This window comes from Ovis canadensis, chromosome 23, assembly GCF_042477335.2.
Source record: "Ovis canadensis isolate MfBH-ARS-UI-01 breed Bighorn chromosome 23, ARS-UI_OviCan_v2, whole genome shotgun sequence".
In the NCBI taxonomy this organism is placed as follows: Eukaryota; Metazoa; Chordata; class Mammalia; order Artiodactyla; family Bovidae; genus Ovis; species Ovis canadensis.
The window spans coordinates 70,238,572-70,261,293 of record NC_091267.1 but is presented as its reverse complement, the minus strand read 5'-3'; the positions used below and the strand labels follow the sequence as shown (position 1 = coordinate 70,261,293).

The 22,722-nt window shown below is 41.9% G+C and overlaps 1 long non-coding RNA gene across 1 annotated transcript; it reads left to right on the top strand.

Annotated features, from left to right (window-relative positions):
• Positions 1-630: 630 nt before the first annotated feature.
• On the top strand, positions 631-19,464 carry LOC138428480 (uncharacterized). Its single transcript, XR_011252458.1, has 2 exons — positions 631-1,222; positions 17,807-19,464. It is a non-coding gene; the product is annotated as an uncharacterized lncRNA (long non-coding RNA).
• The last annotated feature ends 3,258 nt before the right edge of the window (positions 19,465-22,722 follow it).

Below are 22,722 nucleotides of genomic sequence, written 5' to 3'. Positions count from 1 at the left end.
CCGCCCGCGGCTGACCGCGCCCTCGAGCTGCCCGGGTTTTGCCCTCCCGGCCCCGGGGCCTGCGCCCAGCCGCGGCTCGGGAGGCGGAGGAAGCCAGCCAGGATTGATGTCTAAATCAATGCCGTTTCTAGGCGCTTCTCTCTGCTCCTCTCCGTCTTTCTCAAAGGCAGAGCGCCTCCCCAGAATGGATTTCCTCTCCTGCGCAAAGTCAGGGAGAGGCGAGTGTCCGCAGGAAACCGCGATCGCGGCCCTGCGAGGGGCCCCGGAGAGGTGGGGGGACCAGGAATAAGCGCCAACGGGGGCCTGGGAGCCCCCCGTGCGTCCTCATCCTCCTTTCCCCTCAGGTCGCCCGCCACCCCATCCATTCCTACTTCCCTCGCCCCCCTCGGAGGGCTCGGCCCCGGCTCGGGCCGCTCTCGTGGCTGTGGGAGCCTGCGAGGCCTGACCCCGTGCGCCCTCGTAGGTCCCAACCCGGCCCCCAAGTTGACGAGACCCGGGAGGGGAGTCCCTAGTCTCCGACACCAAGCCCGGCCCGGCTAAGGCCGGCCTGGCCGCTTCTGATTTAATTCTTCTCCGACGAATTAGGCAGCTGCAATTGTCGCGGAAAATCAGCGGCCACTATTGATCCCCGGGACGAGCAGGGGATGGGGAAAGCCTGGGGGCGCAGGCGGGCGGAGGGCGGGGCGGGGTGGGGGGTCGGCTCCGGCCCTCGGGTGCCCTAGATCGGGCGTCTCGGTCAGCCCCCCCGGGGCCCCCCGCCGAGCACGCGGCCGGGTCAGGCCATCAAGACTTGGGCTCCTCTCCTCGAGGCGAGGCCCGGCGGGGCCCAGGTGGGCGTGCGCTAGGCCGCCCGGCCTGCTCCAGCCCGCTGCGGGCCTGCCCTTTGGAGGAGGAGGAGGGGGACTGAAGACAAAAGGCAGGACCGAGGACGGATGCTCTCTGAAGGTCTGCGGGGGACGCCTGGGCCGGGGCGGGGAGCGGTACCCGCTGCACCGCGCCACGGGGCAGGCTCGCGCTGTCAGGAGGCTGAGGGGCGGCCCGGGGGCGCCTCCGGCCCCCGCACGCCCGGCTCCAGGCGCCGCCCCCCGCCCCCGGCTCCCCGCACGGGCTGCCTCCTGAGGGACACGGCAGGCCTCGGCCGCCGAACAGGGGTGACTTCCTGCCGCCACCGCCGGAGCAACAAGTCCTCAAGGCAGAGGCCCCCCGAGGGTAGGCGGTGGAGGTCAGTTTCCTCTGCTTTGTCTCAAACAAACGAGAAGTGTGTGTCCTCAGAAAAAAAGCTGACCCAGTTGTGTGGATACTGCATGCTAAAGAAGCCGTTTTGGTTCTGATTGATGCAGGAAGGTGGAAAGATGGGATGTCTGGAGACTGTAGAAAAGCACCCTCGCCGCGTTATATATGGGAATTGCACTAGCAGCTAGAGCAGTCCTCTGACGTCTACGTTTCACGTTTCGCTACTTTGGACGTCTTAAAGCCACGTGGCTTCCCTTCCCTTTGAGATTACTTTTGTATATGACGTTTATGGGAATCACGGATTATACAGGAAGTGTGTAAGCTATATAGAGCAGAAGTATCAAAGGTATCAAGCTCCTCATTTACGTTGTTTCATTTTTCTCTTTCTTTCCAAAACTGCCTTCTTTTGTTGGGAGGAATGTGTGCTTCAGACTTTATCCTGGAAAGAGTTGAGCACTGGCTCCCTGGAGATCAGATATAGAGTCAAAAAGGGCCTTCTCACTACATTGCCTGCTTCATAATCCATGGACTGAGTATAGGTCACTGAACACAAAGTGGCCTTTCCTCTCTTGCTTACTGAGATGGTTTAATGGATTTTATAATGGTTTTGCAACTATCAGACTGGGGAAATCAGGTTTGGGGGCATTGTGTTCATATCAACCAAAGGCAATGCATTATGTCAAATTCTTTACCTTATCAATATAAACTGGTGACAACATAATGGAATTTTTTAGGATAATTTTGAAAGATCATGTTTTAAAACACCAGGTTCCAAACGTGGTTTGTAATTTTCATTGTGGAAAAATCCTGAAATTTTTCCATTTAGTTGATCTTGGGCTTGGTGGAAGTTCTGAAAACCCTTTTAAGCAGTAATATTCTATATACGTCTGCTACAAAACTATGATGTTTGATCCCATTGCAGTTTTTAGCATGTCTCGCTCACTCTTTTTTTTTTTTTTTTAAGTAGGAGACTTGTTGGGGAGGCAGTGAATTAGAGTGTATTTAAACCTCCAGTAAAACAGAGATGGGGGTGAGTGGAAACATTTTTAGGAGTTTACCAACTCACTAAGGTTGCTTAGATTCACACATATGATTAAGGCAAGGATTTTGTGTTCTGGGAGGACAGTTTTGCTTTGCAGATACTGTTCCCAGTGAACTGTGTTCACCCCCTTGAATTTGGAGAATGTTAGCTCATATCTGAAATTTCAGTTGCCATTTTTATACTTCTTTTTAAAGCTACTTGCATATCTGAGTTTTGGAATTATTTTTACTTCCCTTTTTCCCTCATACTTTAGTTTTCCTCCCCCAGCTCTTAATCTAAACTTCTCTTTTTTAAAGAATTATTACTTAATTAAATTGCCCATTATGTCACCCTGGGATTTCTTTGGAAGGAATGATGCTAAAACTGAAACTCCAGTACTTTGGCCACCTCATGCGAAAAGTTGACTCATTGGAAAAGACTCTGATGCTGGGAGGGATTGGGGGCAGGAGAAGAAGGGGACGACAGAGGATGAGATGACTGGATGGCATCACCAACTTGATGGACGCGAGTCTGAGCGAACTCCGGGATTTGGTAATGGACAGAGAGGCCTGGTGTGCTGTGATTCATGGGGTCGCAAAGAGTTGGACACGACTGAGTGACTGAACTGAACTGAACTGAAGTGATATACTCATCATGGTAATTAATACTGTATCATGGCATACTTGGGGAAATAATGACTAACCCTAGTTTAGTTAAACAAAATTTTTTTTTTTTGCTTGACTTGCATCAAGAAGAACTTGCCTTTTAAAGATATTGTAACTTAAATATTGGGACATAAATGGGGGATAACTTTGTAATGATGAACTTCATATTCCAAACGCTTTCAAGGTTCTCTTTTTCAAAAATGAATTTTCTTGTAGTTCTAATTCCAAGTGATGTAATTCAGTGAATGGGTTCTGGGTTTTTTGGTTCCTACCTGTGACTAATTTACAGACCAAGAAAGGAAGAAGGAACAGAAAACAGAGAATGAGAGAAGAGAAACTGTCAGAATTCAGTGATTTATGACACCAAAATTGCTTCAGAGTTATGTCATTTTTTTAGAATTTATTACACATTTCAGATTGAGGGAATTTTTTTTTCTGAAGGGACGTTTAAATTTTATGTGAAAAAATTCCTTAAGCCCCGTTTTCTCAAAGTGGAACCATAGCAATATTTACTATATCATCAAAGTGTCCTGAAGGGAGAGATGTGGGGACAGTTTCAAGGGTCATGTTTAACCTTAGGTTTGTTACACAATATGAGCAAACAGCAGCAACCCTGGATATTTTGTACTCTTGGTATTCTGAAAACAATTGGGTGTCAATCAAATAAGCATATTAAACCAGGGTCACTTACCTTGTAAATGAACGTTAGTGTGGACTCATTTTAAAAGTGAGTAATCCCTTGGAAAACCGATTAATCATAATTATGTATATATATATTATATGTATGCTCTAAATATTGATTTCCGTATGGTGGGGTTACATGCAGTAGTGGGTGGTGCTGGGGAAGGGCAGGTGGAGTGAAGTGGGCAGTGGAAAAAGTTACATCTGTAGGGGTCTATCGATCCATGACAGGGTAAAAATTTTCTCCTTGGTGTACTCTCCCCTAGGACACTTTAGATCATACCAACCTTTAACACGGTGTTTGTAAACTTCCTGGGTGATATCCACAGTGAGAAATGGATTTTTATGTTGCAACCCTAGCACATACGTATGTACATTTCAGGAAGGAATGGCGTGTTTTTAAAGTGCCCTTTTGTAGACAAACTTGTATTGGAAATTCTGAAACTAAAGTTGTAGAACCCTGTCTGATTGTTCTCTTATCTTCTTCTCTGTACAGCCTGTGTTTTTCTCGCTGCTCATTTAGTACTTGTTTTCTCGTTTGGTATTATTTGTGTGTGAGGCTCACTGGCTGTTTTAGATAGTCAGCACACGAGGAAGCCTTCCGGGAGGGAAGTGTCGCGTGGTGTGCCATAGGGTTCTTGATCCTACCTTGTTCGTTATTTTTTCGAAGTGTTTACTGAAGGTTAGAAGATCTGCTCATCAACTCTGTAGGCGACACAGAGCTAGCAGTCATATCTAATATACTGAAAGACAAAATCAAGATTCAAAGTGAAATATGAATGTTGGAATGAAAACCAGTATGATTTAATCAAACACAGACCAATATAAAAGCCCTTTATTGAGGCTGAAAATAGAAATCAAGAGATTCCTGGATTGCCACAACAATGCATGTGCAAAAACAGAGGTGTTGGTTTACTCTAAGTGCAAAATGATATAAACATATTATGCTCCATAAGCAGCTAATGTAATTTTGGGCTGAACTAATAGAAATGTAGTATACAGCTTACAAAGAAGGCAGCAGTTTCCCTGTATCCTGGGCTAGAGGCTTGTCTCGCTCTACCTACCTTATTTTAATACAGATATTGACAAGTTAAAGATTACCATGGGCTCTCAGGGTGTGAGGGAAGAGGAAACCATGCTCTATGGGGAAGAGTTCGAGCAGATGTTTAGGCTGGAGAAGAGGTGAATGGTATGATTGCCACTTCAAATATTTGCCTAGCTGTCATGTGGCAGAGTTGGGGGAGAGTAGTTTTTGCTGATCCCCAGGGCAGAGTTGGGACCAAAGGGTAAAAGTGTCAGGGGAGTTGACTTTGATTCTAATAATTAAGGTTGCTCGAGAGTACAGCAAGTTACTGCATGAAAAGTGAATCGTTTACCTACATGAGTACTCGGCAAAGGCTGAGTGACTATCTGGCTAGGATGCTATAGTAGGGATCAGCTGAATTAGGCATCAGGTTGAAATAAGTGATTTTTCTGGTTGAATTTGAGAATTTTCTCAATTATTTTAAAATATTGTGAAAGTGATTTTATATATAGATGAATTTAAGGGATAGATTTAATATTCAAGCTTGTAGGAACTTTAAATGGACATGGTAGAGCATTTTCTGTCTAAAGGCTCTGTGAAAACAATCTCTTATTTATAGAAAACACAACCTCGTTATTTCTTTTTTCTGTAAGCTTTTTATTTTGTATTGGGGTATAGCTGGTTAACCATGTTGTGACAGTTTCAGGTGAGCAGCAGAGGGACTCAGCCATATATATGTACATGTGTCCATTCTCCACAAACTCCCCTCCCATCCAGGCTGCCACATGACATCGAGCAGAGTTCCCTGCACTATACAGTAGGTCTTTGTTGATGAAAATGGATTCATTATTTCTTGTCTGCATTTTTTAAATCCAAAAAAGCTCTGAAAATCAAGTTTTTTGAATCTCACGTTGAAACTGCCTTAACTGAACTAAGGTGAGATATCTTGGTCTTTATCCCACTTGGAATGAAAGTTCATACATATCTCTGCAGAAATAATAGTGTGTTTAGTTATAAGATGCTTTTCCAGACCCTGTTGGGAGTATGCAGTGCATGCTTTTTTGCTGCTAACACCTTTCAAGTATATGAAAAAATGTTCAATTCTAAGCCATCTATTTCCAAATGATTTGCTTAAAGGATGGTTATTATTCAGCTCAGTTCAGTTTAGTCATGCAGTCGTGTCCGACTCTTTGTGACCCCATGAATCGCAGCACGCCAGGCCTCCCTGTCCATCACCAACTCCCAGAGTTCACTCAGACTCACGTCCATTGAGTCTGTGATGCCATCCAGTCATCTCATCCTCTGTCGTCCCCTTCTCCTCCTGCCCCCAATCCCTCCCAGCATCAGAGTCTTTTCCAATGAGTCAACTCTTCGCATGAGGTGGCCAAAGTACTGGCGTTTCAGCTTTAGCATCATTCCTTCCAAAGAAATCCCAGGGCTGATCTCCTTCAGAATGGACTGGTTGGATCTCCTTGTAGTCCAAGGGACTCTCAAGAGTCTTCTCCAACACCACAGTTCAAAAGCATCAATTCTTCGGCGCTCAGCCTTCTTCACAGTCCAACTCTCACATCCATACATGACCACAGGAAAAACCATAGCCTTGACTAGATGGACCTTAGTCGGCAAAGTAATGTCTCTGCTTTTCAATATGCTATGTAGGTTGGTCATAACTTTCCTTCCAAGGAGTAAGCATCTTTTAATTTCATGGCTGCAGTCATCATCAGCAGTGACTTCGGAGCCCCCCAAAATAAAAGTCTGACACTGTTTCCACTGTTTCCTCATCTATTTCCCATGAAGTGATGGAACCGGATGCCATGAGCTTCGTTTTCTGAATGTTGAGTTTTAAGCCAACTTTTTCACTCTCCTCTTTCACTTTCATCAAGAGGCTTTTTAGTTCCTCTTCACTTTCTGCCATAAGGGTAGTGTCATCTGCATATCTGAGGTGATTGATATTTCTCCCGGTAATCTTGATTCCAGCTTGTGCTTCTTCCAGCCCAGCGTTTCTCATGATTAATCTGTGTGTAAGTTAAATAAGCAGGGTGACAATATACAGCCTTGACATACTCCTTTTCCTATTTGGAACCTGTTTCCTATTTGGAAGTTTTGTTGTTCCATGTCCAGTTGCTTCCTGACCTGCATACAGGTTTCTCAAGAGGCAGGTCAGGTGGTCTGGTATTCCCATCTCTTGAAGAATTTTCCACAGTTTATTGTTATTATTATATTATATTCCACAGTTATATTGTTATTATTACTTACCTTATAATTAGATAGTTATAATTAGGTAGTTTTTGTTTTTTCAGAGTAGCTTGAATCCATTGGTCAAAAATCCAAACAATAAGCCACTTTACTAATGTAGGCTAGAATGATTCTTGGAACAATTATTGAGTCCCTAAACCTTGTCACTGGAGAAGGCAATGGCACCCCACTCCAGTCCTCTTGCCTGGAAAATCCCATGGACAGAGGAACCTGGTGGGCTGCAGTCCATGGGATCGTGAAGAGTCGGACACGACTGAGCGACTTCACTTTCACTTTTCACCCTCATGTATTGGAGAAGGAAATGGCAACCCATTCCAGTATTCTTGCCTGGAAAATCCCAGGGGTAGGGGAGCCTGGTGGGCTGCCATCTATGGGGTTGCACAGAGTCGGACACGACTGAAGCAACTTAGCAGCAATGGCAGCAAACCTTGTCACAGAAGGAAATTGCTTCACGAGCCAAATGTATCCTAGATAATGAAACGGTAAGTTGCTCTGCTATTTCCATATTTATTTTATGAAGAGATTAGTGGCAAAAATGATCCATGTCAAAGGTCTCCTCCCAAGCATATTTGATATTACTTAGGACTGGCAGTGGGTGACGGTATCACACTTTGCTGGCCTGGGAGGAGGATTTAGTGGGATCCGTTTATTAATGACTTTCATTTTACAAATCATTTCTGTCACTATTACTCATTCTGTAGACATTTATGGAACACCTACTCCAGGCTGGCCCTCGGCAGGGGCAAGACGAATGAGATGGAAGTAGTGTCCTTAACATGCTCACGTACTAATTCCATCCTCAAAACAACCTGTCAGATAGGCAAGGCAAATGTTATTGTTCCGATTAAAGATGGAAAAATGGAGTCTCCAGGGAATTAAGTAACTCTCTTAGGGTCACACATCCAGTAAGTGGTTGAACAGGACTTGAATCCAAGGCTGTAATTCAGAATCTACGTATTTTTCCATTGTATTACCATATATTAAGGACCTGTTTTTTACCATACACAGTGTATCTTCTCATCCAGATTTTATCTTCGACTTTGCTTTTACTTGGCTGCTCAGAATTTGTAGCCACTTTTTATGCATGGAGAAGGCATTGTGAAATGAGTTTTATGGGAGATTGGTCTCCAATTTCTTTTTAATATTTATTAAAATTAAAAAATGTTTTATTTGGCTGCACTGGGTCTTAGTTGCGGCATGTGAAATTTTTAGTTGTGGCATTCGAACTCTTGGTTGCTACATGTGGGATCTATTTCCCTTTACGGGATCAAACCTGGGCCCCCTGCCTGCCTTGGGAGTGTGGAGTCTTAGCCACTCGACTATCCTACAAGTCCCTTTAATTTCTTCCAATGAAAGCCCAAATGCCCAGGCTCTCCCTATTCTTCCCCCTGGCAGTCCCCTGGCAGTTTCAGGAACATCAACCAAGCTCAGTCAATAAGATACTCGTCCCTCAAAGTCAGGCAGAACAGAGGCGTGGGGACAGCCTGGAATTCACGCTGGTGAAGCTGGCGCATTGCGTCCAGCAGCGCCGACTGGCTCTTTGGCTATGATTCCTTTTCCTAAACGTCTCTGATTTCAGACCATTTTCTGGACCTGGTTCTCATCCCTCTGGGTCTGTTCTGTGAGCCATCTGATTTCCTTTCACTTCATTTGTTCACAAAAGTTAGCCTGAGTCAGTTTCTGTGGTTTTCAAGCTAGGACGTTAGAGAACCATCTTACAGACGAGGTAGTGGGAATTGGTCAGATTTTGGACTTATTTTGAAGAGAGACCTGACAGAATGTGTTGAGGCATTGGATGTGGAATGTGAAAGAAAGGAGTCAAGGTTGCCTTCAAAATTTTTGTTCTGAATACTTGAAAGAATAAAGCTACCATCAAGTCCATTTCTCTATTACTGCAAATCTCCCCCCAAGTAGTGAATTAAAACAACAACCTTTTTTTTTCTTTTTTAAAAAAATATCTCTGTTGAACTGGGCCTCTCGCAGCATAATGGCTGGGTTTTGAGAGGGGGCAGTCCCTGAGGGTGAACGTTCCAGGTGAACCTGGAAGAAACTGCAGGGTCTTTTCTGACCTAGTCTCAGAACTCACATCGTGTCACTTCCTCCATTGTCTATGCCTAGAATTATTCATGGACTCATTCGAAGAGGAGGGGACACTGGAGCAACAGAGAATCTGCAGCTGTGTTTTGAAATGTTTATCAAAGAATTCTAAGAAAGGCAGGGAAGATGGGGAGAGGAACTAGTTGAGGGGGCTTATCGTGTGTTTGGACACGTTAAGTAGATGTCTGTTAGGATTCAAGAAGGGAAAGTGGGTAGGCAGTTGGGTTATAAGTCAGGTGTTCAGGTGAGAAGTTGAGGCTAAAGATAAAAGGGGAAGTAGGAGTTGTCTGTGTGTACCTGGTGTGTAAAGGTTTTGAGGTCAAAGAGTGCCTGCAATACCTCCAGCTTTATTGTACTTGCTCGAAATTACTTTGGCCATTAGGGATCTTTCATGGTTCTAAATGAATTTTAGGACGGTTTTTTCTATTTTGATAAAAATGCCATTGATATTTTGATAGGAACTGTGTTGAATCCACAGATCACTTTGGAAAGTGTTGACGTTTTAACAGTATTAATTCTCCAATGCATGAACATGAGATGTCCTTCCATTTATTTGTGTCTTTTTAATTTTCTTTTGTCATTGTTTTGTAGTTTTCAGTCTACAGGTCTTTCTGTTCTTTTGTTAAGCTTGTTCCTTATTCTTATTTTGGATGCTACTATAAATGGAATTATTTTCATTTCTTTTTCAGGTAGGCTGTTGTTAGTATATAGAAACACAGTTTTTTATATGTTGATTTTACATCTTGTAGCTTTACTGAATTTGCTTATTAGTTGCATAGTTTTTGTAGTCTTTACAGTTTCTACATATGAAGTCGTGTCATCTTTAAACAGGGGTAATTCCACTTCTTTCTGATTTAGTGGCTTTTATTTCTTTTTGTTGGACTAGTTTCTCTTCCTAGGACTTCCAGTACTGTGTTGAAAAGGAAAGGTAAGAGTGGGCATCCTTGCCTTGTTCTGGATCTTAGAAGGAAATCTTTTGGCTTTTCATTGTTGAGCATGATGTTTGCTATGGGCTTTTATTGTATTAAAGTAAGTTTCTTCTATACTTAATTTGTTGAGAGTTTTTTTTAAATTGAAGGATAATTGCTTTACAGAATTTTGTTTTCTGTCAAACCTCTTGTTGAGAGTTTTTAATTGTGAAAAGATGTAAATATTGGGAAATGTTTTTTATGCATCCATTGTGATGATTCATGTGATTTTAATCCTTTATCCTGTAAAATATGGTGTATCATGTTGATTGATTTGTATGTATTGAATCATTCTTATACCACAAAGATACATTTTACTTAGTCATGGTGAATGATATATGCTGTTATATTGAGTTTGCTGGTATTTTTTGTTTTTTTTTTCAGGATCTTTGTGTCTGTGTGCAGGAGGATACTGATCTGCAGTTTTTTTCTCTCGTGATATCTTTTGTCTGGCTTTGGTTCCAGACTAACTTCATAGAATTAGTTTGAAAGTGTTTATTCTAATTTCAGGAAGCATTTAAGGAAGGTTGGTGTTCTTTATAAATGTTTGGTAAAATTCACCCACGAAGTCATTTGATCCTGGTCTCTTCCTATGTTGGAAGTTTTAAAACCATTCCTTTGGTTTTTTCATTTGTTATTGGTATGTGCAGAGTCTCAGTCTCCCCTTGACCCAGTCTTGGTCGGTTGTGTCTAGATTGTCCAGTTTTTTGGCATAGGATTGCATGTGTTTAGGTTGTCTAATTTACTGGCACATGATTGTTCATAATAGTCTCTTATGAGCCTTTTTATTTCTGTGAGATTAGTTGTAATGTCTCCTCTTTTATTTCTGATTTTATTTATTTGTGTCTTCTCTCTTTTTTTTAACCCCCTAGCTTAGTGAAGAGTTTGTTGATTTTATTTTATTTTTCAAAAATCAACTCTTAAGTGTTATCAATTAAAAAAAATGTTTATCTGTCCCCTAGCATGTATTTATGCCCTAATATTTACTAGTTCCCTAGTTATCCATTCTTGGAAATGTTCCTTCTTTCTGCTAATTTTGGGCTTAGTTTCTTCCTTGAGGTGTAAATTGAGATTGTTTATTTGAGATCTTTCTTATTTTTCAGTGCAAGTATTTATTGCTATAAACTTTTACCTTCTGTACTGTTTTTTCTGCATCTCATTGGTTTGGGTATGTTGTATTTTTATTTTCATTTGCCTTGAGATATTTTCTAAATTGATTTCTTCTTAAACCCAATAGCTTTTTAAAAGATATGTTGTTTAATTTCCATGTACTTGTTAATTTTTCCAGTTTCATTCCATTGTAACTGGAAAAGATACTTGGAATTATCTCAGTACTCTCAAATTTGTTAAGGTTTGTTTTGTGCCCTAACATGTGATATGTTCTGGACAATGTTTCTGCGAAAGAATGAAGGCTGGAAATGTCCTGTTGTGCCATCTTGCTGACCTTTTTAAAAAAGAAACTGCAGACTTTTTCCCAGAGTGACTGTACAATTTTGTTTTCCCACTAGGAATGTATTGAGTGATTGAGTTTCTTTACATCTTCACCAGCGTAAGTATTGTAAATATTTGTGTAGTGATGTTTCATTATGGTTTAATTTGGATTTCCTTAGTGGCTAGTGATGTAGAAGATCCTTTCATGTGCTTACGTGCCATCGGTACACACATCAATGAAATGTCTGTTCATATATTTTGCCCATTTTCCAATTGGATTATCTTTTACTGTTGAGTTTTGAGAATTCTTTTTATATCCTAGATAGTCATTTTTTGTCAGATAGGTGGTTAGTAAATATTTTCTCTCAGTCTGGACCTTGCCTTTTTGCTCTGGTAAGTAGGACCTTTCACAGAGCAAATACAAATTTTGGTAAAGTCCAACTTATAAATTTTTATTTTTGTGTACCATGCTTTTGATTTCAAGGCTAAGTGCTTTGCCTAGCTAGCCCTAGATCAATTGTCTCATATTTAATTTTTCTAAAGTTTTATAGTTTTACATTTAGTATTTAAATCTAAGACCCATTTTATGTTAATTTTTGCAAATGAGTGAGGGTTAGAACAAAGTTCTTTTTCGTTTATTTGCCTGTGTATACCCAATTAGTTCAGCTTCATTCATTGAAAAGAGTATTTTTCCTCCATTGAATTACATGTAAAAAATCAGTTGGGCATAAATATGTGGGTCTGCTTCTGAATTCTCTATTCTATTTCATTGAGTTATATGTCTGTCTCTCCACTGATATTATATAGTCTCAGTTACTGTAACTATATAAGTCTGGAAATCAGATAGGTTAATTCCTTCTCCTTTGCCTTTCTTTTAAAAAATATTTTAGATATTTTCATTCTTTTGTTTTTCCATATACATTTTAGGATAATTTTATCTGTCTCTATAAGAAATCTTGATGGGATTTTGATAGGAATTGTGTTAGACCTGTGTTAAATCTTGATCCAAAGGAATTAGAAAAAGAACAACAAAGCCCAGAGTCAGCAAAAAGAAGAAAATAATAAAGATCAGAAAGGAAATAAATAGATTCCCCAAAAGAAAATATCACTGAATTCAAGAGCTGTTTTCTTTTTTAAAGGATGAGCAAAATGGACAAACCTTAGCCAGGCTTATGAAGAAAAAGGGAGGGAGGACCTAAATATAAAACCTAAGAAATGGAAGAGGAGAAGTTACAACTGATATCACAGAGATACAAAAAATCATGAGAATTCTGTGAATAGTTATATGCTAACAAATTGGACAACTTAGAAGAAATGGATACACTTCCAGAAACATACAATCTTCCAAGACTGACTCAAGAAGAAATGGGTAGTCTGAATAGATTGATCACTAGTAGTTAAATTTAATCAGCAATAAAAAAATTCCCAGCAAACATAACTCCAGGATTGTATGTTTTGGACGTTTCATAAGGGAATTCTACCACAATTATAAAGCAGAGCTAATACCTATCTTCCTCAAGCTATTCAAAAATTTGAAGAAGAGGGAGCACTCCCCAATTCTTTCTATGAGGTCACCATTACTTTGATGCCAAAACCAAAGACACTATGAAAAGAAATGTTTTTTTAGAAGCCAAAATCTCTAATGAATATAGATGCAAAAATGATCAACAAAATGTTAGCAAGTGAAATTCAACCATATATAAAAAGGATCATACACCGTGATAAAGAGTGGTTTATTCTAAGAATTCAAGATTGTTTCATTATCTGCAAATCAGTGTGGTACACCAGGTAATAAAATGAAGGATAAAAATCACATGATCATCTCAAAAGATTCAGGAAAAGCATTTGACAAAATTCAACGTCCATTCATGGTAAAAACTCTTACCAAGTTGTGCCACAGCAAATATATCTCAACGTAATAAAGGCCATTTATGACACACCCACAGCAAACATATTTTATATGAAAAGCTGAAGAGATTTGCTCTAAAATCAGGAATAAGACAAGGATGCCCAGTCTTGCCACTTCTGTTTCACACAGTTTTTGGAAGTCCTAGCCAAAGCAAACTGACAGGAGAAAGAAAAGGCATCTAAATTAGAAGGGAAGAAATAGAATTATCACTATTCTCAGATGACATGATCCTGAATGTAGAAAACCCTGAAGTCTCCACCAAAAAACTATTAGCACTAGCAAAGGAATTCAGTAATTAATTAATTACTGAAGACTAATACACAGAAATCTGTTTCTTTCCTATAAACTTATGAACCATCAGAAAGAGAAAGCAAGAAAATGACCCTGTTCAAAATTGTTTCAAAAAGAGTGAAACACCCAAGAATAAACTTAATCAAGGAAGTGAAAGAGATGTACTACAAAAACTATAAAATACTGAGAAAGGAAATTGAAGGTGATACAAAGAAATGGATAGATATCACATGTTCATGGTTTGGAAGAATTAATATTGTTAAAAATTCCTATCAACCAAAGCAAAGTACATATTGAATTCAGTCCTTATCAAGATACCCATGACATTTTTCACATAACTAGGACTTGACTGAGTGACAGAGCGTGAGCCGGAGAACAAATAATCCTGAGATTTCTATGGAACCACAGATGACCCCAATAGCAAAAACAATCTGAGAAAAAAGGACGAAGTTTGGAGAGACCACACTTTCTGACTTCAGACTATACTACAGAGCTATAGTCATCAAAACAGTATTGTAAACAAAAACAGACACATAGATCAATGGAACAGAATAGAGAGCCTGGAAACAAACCCATGCACATATGTTCCATTACTATATGATTTCCCTAGTAGCTTAGTGGTGACGAATCCACAATCCACCTGCAGTGCAGGAGACAGAGGAGATGCAGGTTTGATCCCTGGGTCGGGAAGATCCTCTGGAGGAGGAAATGGCAACCCACTCCAGTATTCTTGCCTGGGAAATCCAATGCACAGAGGAGCCTGGCGGGCTACAGTCCATGAAAATGGTCAGACCTGACTGAGCACGCACGCATACACTGAAAGACAAAGAGGGCAAAAACATACAGTGGGGAAAAGACAGCTTCTTCAGTAAGTGGTGCTGGGGAAACTGGACAGCTAGATATGAAAGAACGAAATAAAACATTTTCTTACACCATACAAAAATAAACAAAATGGATCACAGACCTAAATGTAAGCCCAGAAACTGTAACACTCCTAGGAGAAAACATAGGCAGAACACTCTTGGACATAGTTTAGGAATATTGCTTTTGGATCGGTCTCCTCAGGTAAAGGAAACAAAAGCAAAAATAAACAAATGGGACCTACTTAAATTTAAAAGCTTTGCATAGCAAAGAAACCACTGACAAAACAAAAAGACAGCCTCCTGAGTGGGAGGGAATGTTTGCAAATGACATATCCAATAAAGGTTAAAATCCAAAATATATAAACAGCTCATACACTGAAATATCAGAAAACCCTTAAGCAACACAATTTGAATGGACAGAAGACCCAAGTAGACATTTTTATTTTCCCCAAAGAAGACATACAGCTGGCCAATAGGCACATGAAAAGATGCTCAGCATTGTTGCTGATTATCAGGGAAATGCAAGTCAGAATCATAATGATTACAAGTAGATATCCCCTCATGTCTGTTAGGATGGCTATCGTCAAATAATCTACAAATAACAAAAGTTGGCAAGGATGTGGAGAAAAGGGAGCCCTAAGACAATGCTTACGGAAATGTAAATTGGTGTGGCCATTCTATAAAGTAGTATGGAAGTTCTTCAGGAAACTGAAAATAGGGACTTCCTGTGTAGTCCAGTGGTTGGGAGTTTGCCTTCCAGTGCAGGGAATGCAGGCTCGATCCCTGGTCAGGGAGCTGGAAAGCAGTGTATTCAGTGGAGATTTTTTAAAACATGGTCCACCTCAAAAAAATCTTAAAAAAATTAAAAATTAAAAATAGAACTACCATTAGACCCAGTAATTCCACTCCTGTGTGTGTACATACATACATATATGTATATATGAAGAATAACCCTTATTCAAAATAAGATATATGCATCCTCATGTTCATAGAAGCATTATTTAAAATAGCCAAGATGTGGAAGCAACCTAAGTGTCCATCAAAATATGAGTGAATAAAGAAGAAGTGGTAAACATATACATTGAAATATTGCTGCTGCTACTGCTAAGTTGCTTCAGTCGTGTCCGACTCTGTGCGACCCCATAGACAGCAGCTCACCAGGCTCCCCTGTCCCTGGGATTCTCCAGGCAAGAACCCTGGAGTGGGTTGCCATTTCCTTCTCCAATGCATGAAATTGAAAAGGGAAAGTGAAGTCACTCAGTCATGTCTGACTCTTCGAAACCCCATGGACTGCAGCCTACCAGGCTTCTCTGTCCATGGGATTTTCCAGGCAAGAGTACTGGAATGGGTTGCCATTGCCTTCTCCGATTAAAATATTACTCAGCCATTAAAACAGAATGAATGTTGCCATTTGCAACAACATGGATGGACCTGGAGGGTATTATGCTTAGTGAAATCAGTGAGAGAAAGGTAAATAGTGTGTGATAATCACATATATGTGGAATCTAAATAAAATGGTAAATATAACAAAACAGAAGCAGACTCACAAATACAGAATACAAACTAGCAGTTACCAGTGGGAAGAGGGATGGGGGAGGGGACTCAGATGCAAGCTGCTTAATGTGTAAAATAAATGAGCTGTAAGTATATATTGTGCAGGTTTCCCAGGTGGCTCAGTGATAAAAAATCCGTCTGCCAATGCAGGAAATGTAGTTTCCATTCCTGGGTCAGGAAGATCCGCTGGAGGAGGAAATGGAAACTCACTGCAGTATTCTTCAGAGAAAGCTGGTGGCTACAGTCCATAGGGTCGAAAAGAATCAGACGTGGATAAGCAACTCAGCACAGCACAGCGGCATATGTTGTACAGCACAGGGAATAATTGATAATAACTTTAAATGAAATATAATCTATAAAAATATTGAATCACTATGGTGTACACCTGAAGCTAGTATAATATTTTAAATCAACCATACTTTAATTAAAAAATAGGTGTCCATCTCAAGATAGTACAGAAAGACAGGAAATTGTCAAATAAAGGGGAAGGACTAAAACAATACAGAAGAAATCACTGAAATAGATTTCAAACTTCACATTCTAGAATATTTGCTACACCAATATATACCTGTGTGGGGGCAAGTTTACATTTATTTCTTCAGTCAGAAGAATGAAGTTAAATTACAGCAGTTTGATCAGTAGTATAGAAAGACTCTGGCTTAGACATTTGCATGCCTGGGTTATAATCAAAGTTCTGCCTTTAAACCACATTAAACCTCTTTATAACTCCTTTGTATCTTTTTGTCAAATAGGATTATAATCAAGTTATTTCATATGATTTTATATCTTGCTGTATTGGAATAAATCATAAGACTAGATAGAGATTTGAGCCTAGAATCATAGGTTCTAGCCCTGCCCCTTTTACCAGCTTTATGCCATTAAGTCACTTATCCTCAGTGTCTGTTTTCATGTACAAAATAAGAGAGTTATACTTCCTCCTAGCTTTCTGCATTAGGAACGAAAATTTTATTATCCCTGACTTACCTATGAAGTATGTAGGTTTCAGAAAGTCCTAAAGGAAATTAACCCTTAATATTCATTGGAAGACTTGATGCTGAAGCTGAAGTTCCAATACTTTGGCCAAGAGCTGACTCATTGGAAAAACCCTGATGCTGGGAAAGACTGAAGGCAAAAGTAGGGGGGGCAGCAGAGGATGACCTGGTTAGATAGCATCACCGATTCAATGTACATGAGAGGACAGAGGAGCCTGGCATGCTGCAGTCCATGGGGTCACAAAGAGTCAGACGTGACTTAGCAACTGAACAACAACAACAGGTTACAGAAAATCTAAGTCAGTTGTCTAAGGGCACACAGCTTATTGATCAGGGACAAGACTGCTGCTGCTGCTGCTGCTAAGTCGCTTCAGTCGTGTCCGACTCTGTGCGACCCCATAGACGGCAGCCCACCAGGCTCCCCCGTCCATGGGATTTTCCAGGCAAGAGTACTGGAGTGGGGTGCCATTGCCTTCTCCGAGGGACAAGACTAGGAAGAGTCAATATCTAAACATTTTAGTTTTACTTTTTAATATTTATTTATTTGGCTGTGCTGGGTCTTAGTTGCATCATGTGGGATCTAGTTCCCTGAACAGGGATCGAACCTGGGCCCCTGCTTTGGGAGCTGAGGGTCTTAGCCAGTGTACTACCAGGGAAGTCCCTAAACATTTTAAAATTAATGCAGAATATACTTGACAGAAAAGTGACAATCTACATGGTATGATCTGAAGGACTGATGGTTGCTGAACCTTTTGCTCACAATTACTCTCTTCTTGGCTCACCATGGCATCTGAAACTTCCATCTCTCTTCATTTCTTTAGGTTCAGCCACCAAAGACCTTGTGAAAAAGTGATGCCACACTGAAAAGGCGTATGTAACCCACCACCGAGACCGATGCTGAAGCTCGGATAAAGGCTCTGATACAAAGAGCCGCTCATTGGAAAAGACCCCGATGCTGGGAAAGATTGAGGGCGGGAGAGTGGTCACAAAGGACATGAAGTGGTCACAAAGATCGTGGTCACAACGGACATGAGTTTGAGCAAACTCCGGGAGACGGTGAAGGACATGGCAGCCTGGCGTGCTGCAGTTCATGGGGTTGCAAAAGTCGGACACGACGGAGTGAACAACAGCACCTGAGCCTTTAGCACCTGTACTGCAATTGCATTTCCGGCGTGGAGGCAGTGGCGCCTACCAAGGGTGCATTCATGTTCCGAACAAAAGCCAAGTTAAGGCATCAATGCTGGAATTCATGGAAGTCCGTGTCCCAAATGGAGTGGACTTTACAAGTCTTTCAGTGTGACACCAGTGTAGATCGTTAATGTGAAGACACAACATTTTATAAAGGGAATGATTTTTAAATTCTGCGGAATTCTTGTTCTGTGAAATGGAAACCTGTCACTCAAACACCAGATGCAGCTCAGTGTGTTGGGGAGTTCTCACAGAACTGTTAGAGTTGTTTCAGTGATGGCCAGGGGCTCTGCATGCCTTGGGCTCAGTCCCGTGGAAGGGAGCCGGTGCTGAGCAGAGTGCCTGGCCTGGCCTCTGGGGTGGTCATTTACAGTGGGTGCAAGGGGAGGGGACATCCAAGTGTCACAAAGGGGGACGGGTTCTAGAAAATAATATTCATTAGGGAGGCACTCAGAGGGCTTCTCAGGTGGCGCTACTGGTAAGGAACCCACCTGCCAAAGCAGGAGACATGAGAGTCGTGGGTTCCATCCCTGGGTTGGGTCGATCCCCTGGGGGAGGAAATGGCAGCCCACTCCATATTCTTGCCTGGAGAATTCCGTGGACAGAGGAGCCTGGAGGGCTACAGTCCATGGGGTCGAAAAGAGGCAGACACGACTGAAGCAACTGAGCACATACACAGCTGTGCTAAGTCAGGAGAGGGAAGAAGGCGTATATAGGAGGCAAGATTTGTGATGGTCCTAGCGCTAGAAGGCTAATTCAGAGTGGGGGTACAAACAGATAAAGAGAAGGAGAGGCGGGGTGAAGGCAAAAGTTAGCCTTACTTACAGGGAGAGAATGCAGAGTTTAGGGCTGTTTAAAGGTGAGATTAAATGAAATGGATTGGATTGATGGAGTTGGATTGATCATCCTGTTCTGGCATTATGTTTGAATGTTTTTTGAATTCTGATCTGTGTATTTCCTCATAATACATATGCCAGTATTGAAGTGGTTCAGTGACCCAGGGATATGAGTTCACGGAGTCACTTTAAGGAGACAGAGAGATGGGTTTCTAACCTTGCAACTATTAGGCTGTGTTCAGGTCCCACTTAAGAATATTACCCGGATTTAAGATAATCCTCACAGGATTTTGTTTCCATTAAAAATTTGGAGCACAGGATAGATGTAATCCTTGATCCTTCATTTAATAAAATATAAGGGGAAATGGGTGCACATATACCAGGACCCTGAGATAGCAGATGATTAGAAATAACTTGATTGGAATATATTCAGACCAATAAAAATACATTTGAAATCTTTGGGTTACTTTTCATGTGAATCTGAGAAATGTAGTCTCCCCTCTCGCTTTGTACTCTAATCCAGAAAAAAAAAAATCTCTCTTCTACAGAGTATTACAGAAGCATTTATGCTTGCCAATATTCATAGGGTGCCAAGGCCTGGTATTACTGACTCTTGAAAGTCAGGGAGAAAATTTTAAGCATCTGCCCAGTAGCAAAACACTGCGCTAGATGCTTTGAAGTTAAATGATGTTAAGGAGATACGGCCAAACCTCTGAAAAAATGTAAAACATTCCCTATTGAATATATTGTGCTGCTTTCAAAATTGGTGGCATTTTTGTACCATGTTACAGTTTCAAAGTAATTTTGTAGGCTTCTTTTCATTTGATACTAGTCATATGTGGAGTGTTTACTGTGTTCCAGTTATCATAAAATATCACCTCATTTAGTCTTTCCAAGAAGCCTCATTCTAAGAATTAGGCAGGTACTGTTATCTTTACAGATAAGATCCTCATGGCAGTTCTGACGGTAGTCCAAACAAGCTTTTAACATAGTTTAGGAGACAGGCTCATTGAAGGTTAAATGACTTCCATAAGGCTATATGACCTAATGACCTAGTCTTCTTAACCCTTTCTCTTAGACTACAATGATACCAGCATGTGAACTTTCTGACATTAAATGTCTTTAACATACTATCTTTATACCAACCCTTGGTTTATATCTTTATATCTAAGGCCAACATTTTATGTTGAAAGAAGCAGGATACTGTGCCATGGGTTTATTAAATAACTTATGCAGCCTCATAGATTAGACTGAAACATGGAGGGAGAACTACCCCCACCCCCCCACCCCACCCCCCTCCCCCCCCAGATTTTAAGAGGGCAGGTATATTTGATTAAGTGGAGAGCTTTGTTAAGGACATGGACCCATGGTAAGAAACTTCTGTTGGCTGTTCCAGGGCAGTATTGTTTGGGCCATGTGATGATGTGTGTGAGCATGGCTATCTTAGATTGGGTACTTGGAAATAAACTTTGAGACAGATTTTCTGCAGAAAGGTTGCTCCAAATGTATTCAGGAGAGATATCTATAAGGTCGTGGGGAAGACAGGACTAGGCTGAGGGAGACACTGACCTGTATTTCTGTGGCTTTGGGACCCCAGCTGATGTTACAGGGAGCTCTGGAGCTCAGATGACCCTCTAGTGTTGTCCCATATTGAGGCGTGGGGATCAGACCTTTGTTCTCCTCCACAAGCCAGTTGCTGGCCATAGGTCATCCCCTCGGAGGAGCTGTGACCCTGGGTCCAGCAGATCCCAGCGGTAGAGCCGGATCCCCAGGGGGAACTCAGCTGTGAGTCACCAGCATCCAGTCTTGTTAGCAGCTGGGCTGTGAGTGTGTCCACCCTGAAGAGGGGACATGGGTGGAGTGCCCTAGTGTGCACTACAGTCCATGCTAGTGCCACTCAAATCCACTTTTTGTTGTTGTTCAGTTGCTCAGTCATGTCTGACTCTTTGTGACCCATGGACTACAGCACACCAGGCTTCCTGTCCTCTGTCTCCCGGAGTTTGTGCACATTCATGTCCATCGAGTCAGTGACGCTATCTAACCATCTCATCCTCTGCCGCCCCGTTCTCCTTTTGCCTTTCGTCTTTTCCCAGCATCTCAGTCCTTTCCAATGAGTTGGCTTTTTGCATCAGGTAGCCAAAGTATTGGAGCTTCAGCTTCAGTCCGGTGAATATTCAGCGCTAATTTCCTTTAGAAGTGACTGGTTGGACTCTTAATATAAATCTCCAGCACCACAAATTGAAAGCATTAGTTCTTTAGTGCTCAGCCTTCGTTATGGTCCAGCTGTCACATCTGTACATGACTATTGGAAAAACCATAGCTTTGACTATATGGACCTTTGTTGGCAAAGTGATGGCTCTGCTTTTCAATACAATGTTTGTGCTGTGCTTAGTTGCTCTGTTGTGTCTGATTCTTTGTGACCCCATGGACTGTATCCCACCAGGCTCCTCTGTCCATGGGATTCTCCAGACAAGAATACTGGAGTGCGTTGCCATGCCCTCCTCCAGGGGGTCTTCCCAACCCAGGGATTGAACCCAGGTCTCCTGCATTGCAGGTGGATTCATTACTGTCTGAGCCACCAGGGAAGCCCAATACACTGTCTAGGTTTGTCAAATCCACTAGATTTTTATAATAAATTTCCCCTATCCAGGAACATTTTTTTTTAATCAGATTTTGATTGGTCTTATTTCCTGGGAACTTACAAGTGAGGCTTAGTACGAAACACTATAGCTCTTGCAGCCATAGTTGATCTCAAGGCTGTAACTAATACTTGTATGATCCTTCTTTACCATTCATTCTAGGTTTCTCTCAATTCTGGCTAACCCTTCTGCTGGGCTAGGTGGCTTACCTCTCAGAGGGTCCTGAACTCCTGGTTATTCCTGTGCCCTTCTTGGGGTATGGCTGCTGGTCTTATCCATCTACCATTAAATGGTAAGCCTGAGGCCATCACCTGATTGCCAGACATACTCTTTACTTATGTGTCTAGCAGAAGTAAAGCTCCCCCTGTGGGCAGGGTTAATTACTTGCCCATGTGGCTGATTTTTTTGCCGATCTGCTGGTCTCTTGGCATGAGGACCCCCAAGTAGTTGGGTGGCAGCTGGAGCCTAAAATTCAAAGAGACTCCTACTGTGTGCCCAGGAAATCATTTCCCTTCTTTGAGAGTTAGGACCTAGAGACCCTCAGAGCCTAAGCTTGTGTGGATCGCAAGTGGGTTCCTGGAGGCAGGGGCGGTAGATAGTTCCACTTCTTGGTTTCAGGACCCATGCATTCTACCTCAGGGGGACACAGGACCACGTGCCAGTCATTAAGAGTATGTATTGAGTCCTAGAGGCTCCTGCCACCCTCACAGAATACCATCTCTGGGACTGCCTCTTGAGTCACCAAAGAGACATTGCACTGCTGGTTCCCAGCAGACTTTTCAGTGAAGTGGTGTGTAATCGGAGTAGTGCTTTCCGTGGCCGCAGCACCTCTGCTGTGTGGTGGGCCCCTTGGTCTGAGGTAGTGTCTTGTGGAACCCTATGTTTGTGGATCACTCTCGTGGGTCTTTGGGGGATGAAACCGTAATGTCTTACGGAAAACCCGCACCAACTTTGTGGCACATCCAATAGTTGACTTGCCCCTGGGTGGCTGGCTGATCTCTTTGAGGGATGGTGCCACGTGTTGACTATCTGGTGATATTCGGTGCTGGCACTTGGTAAGTGGGAGCCTGTGCT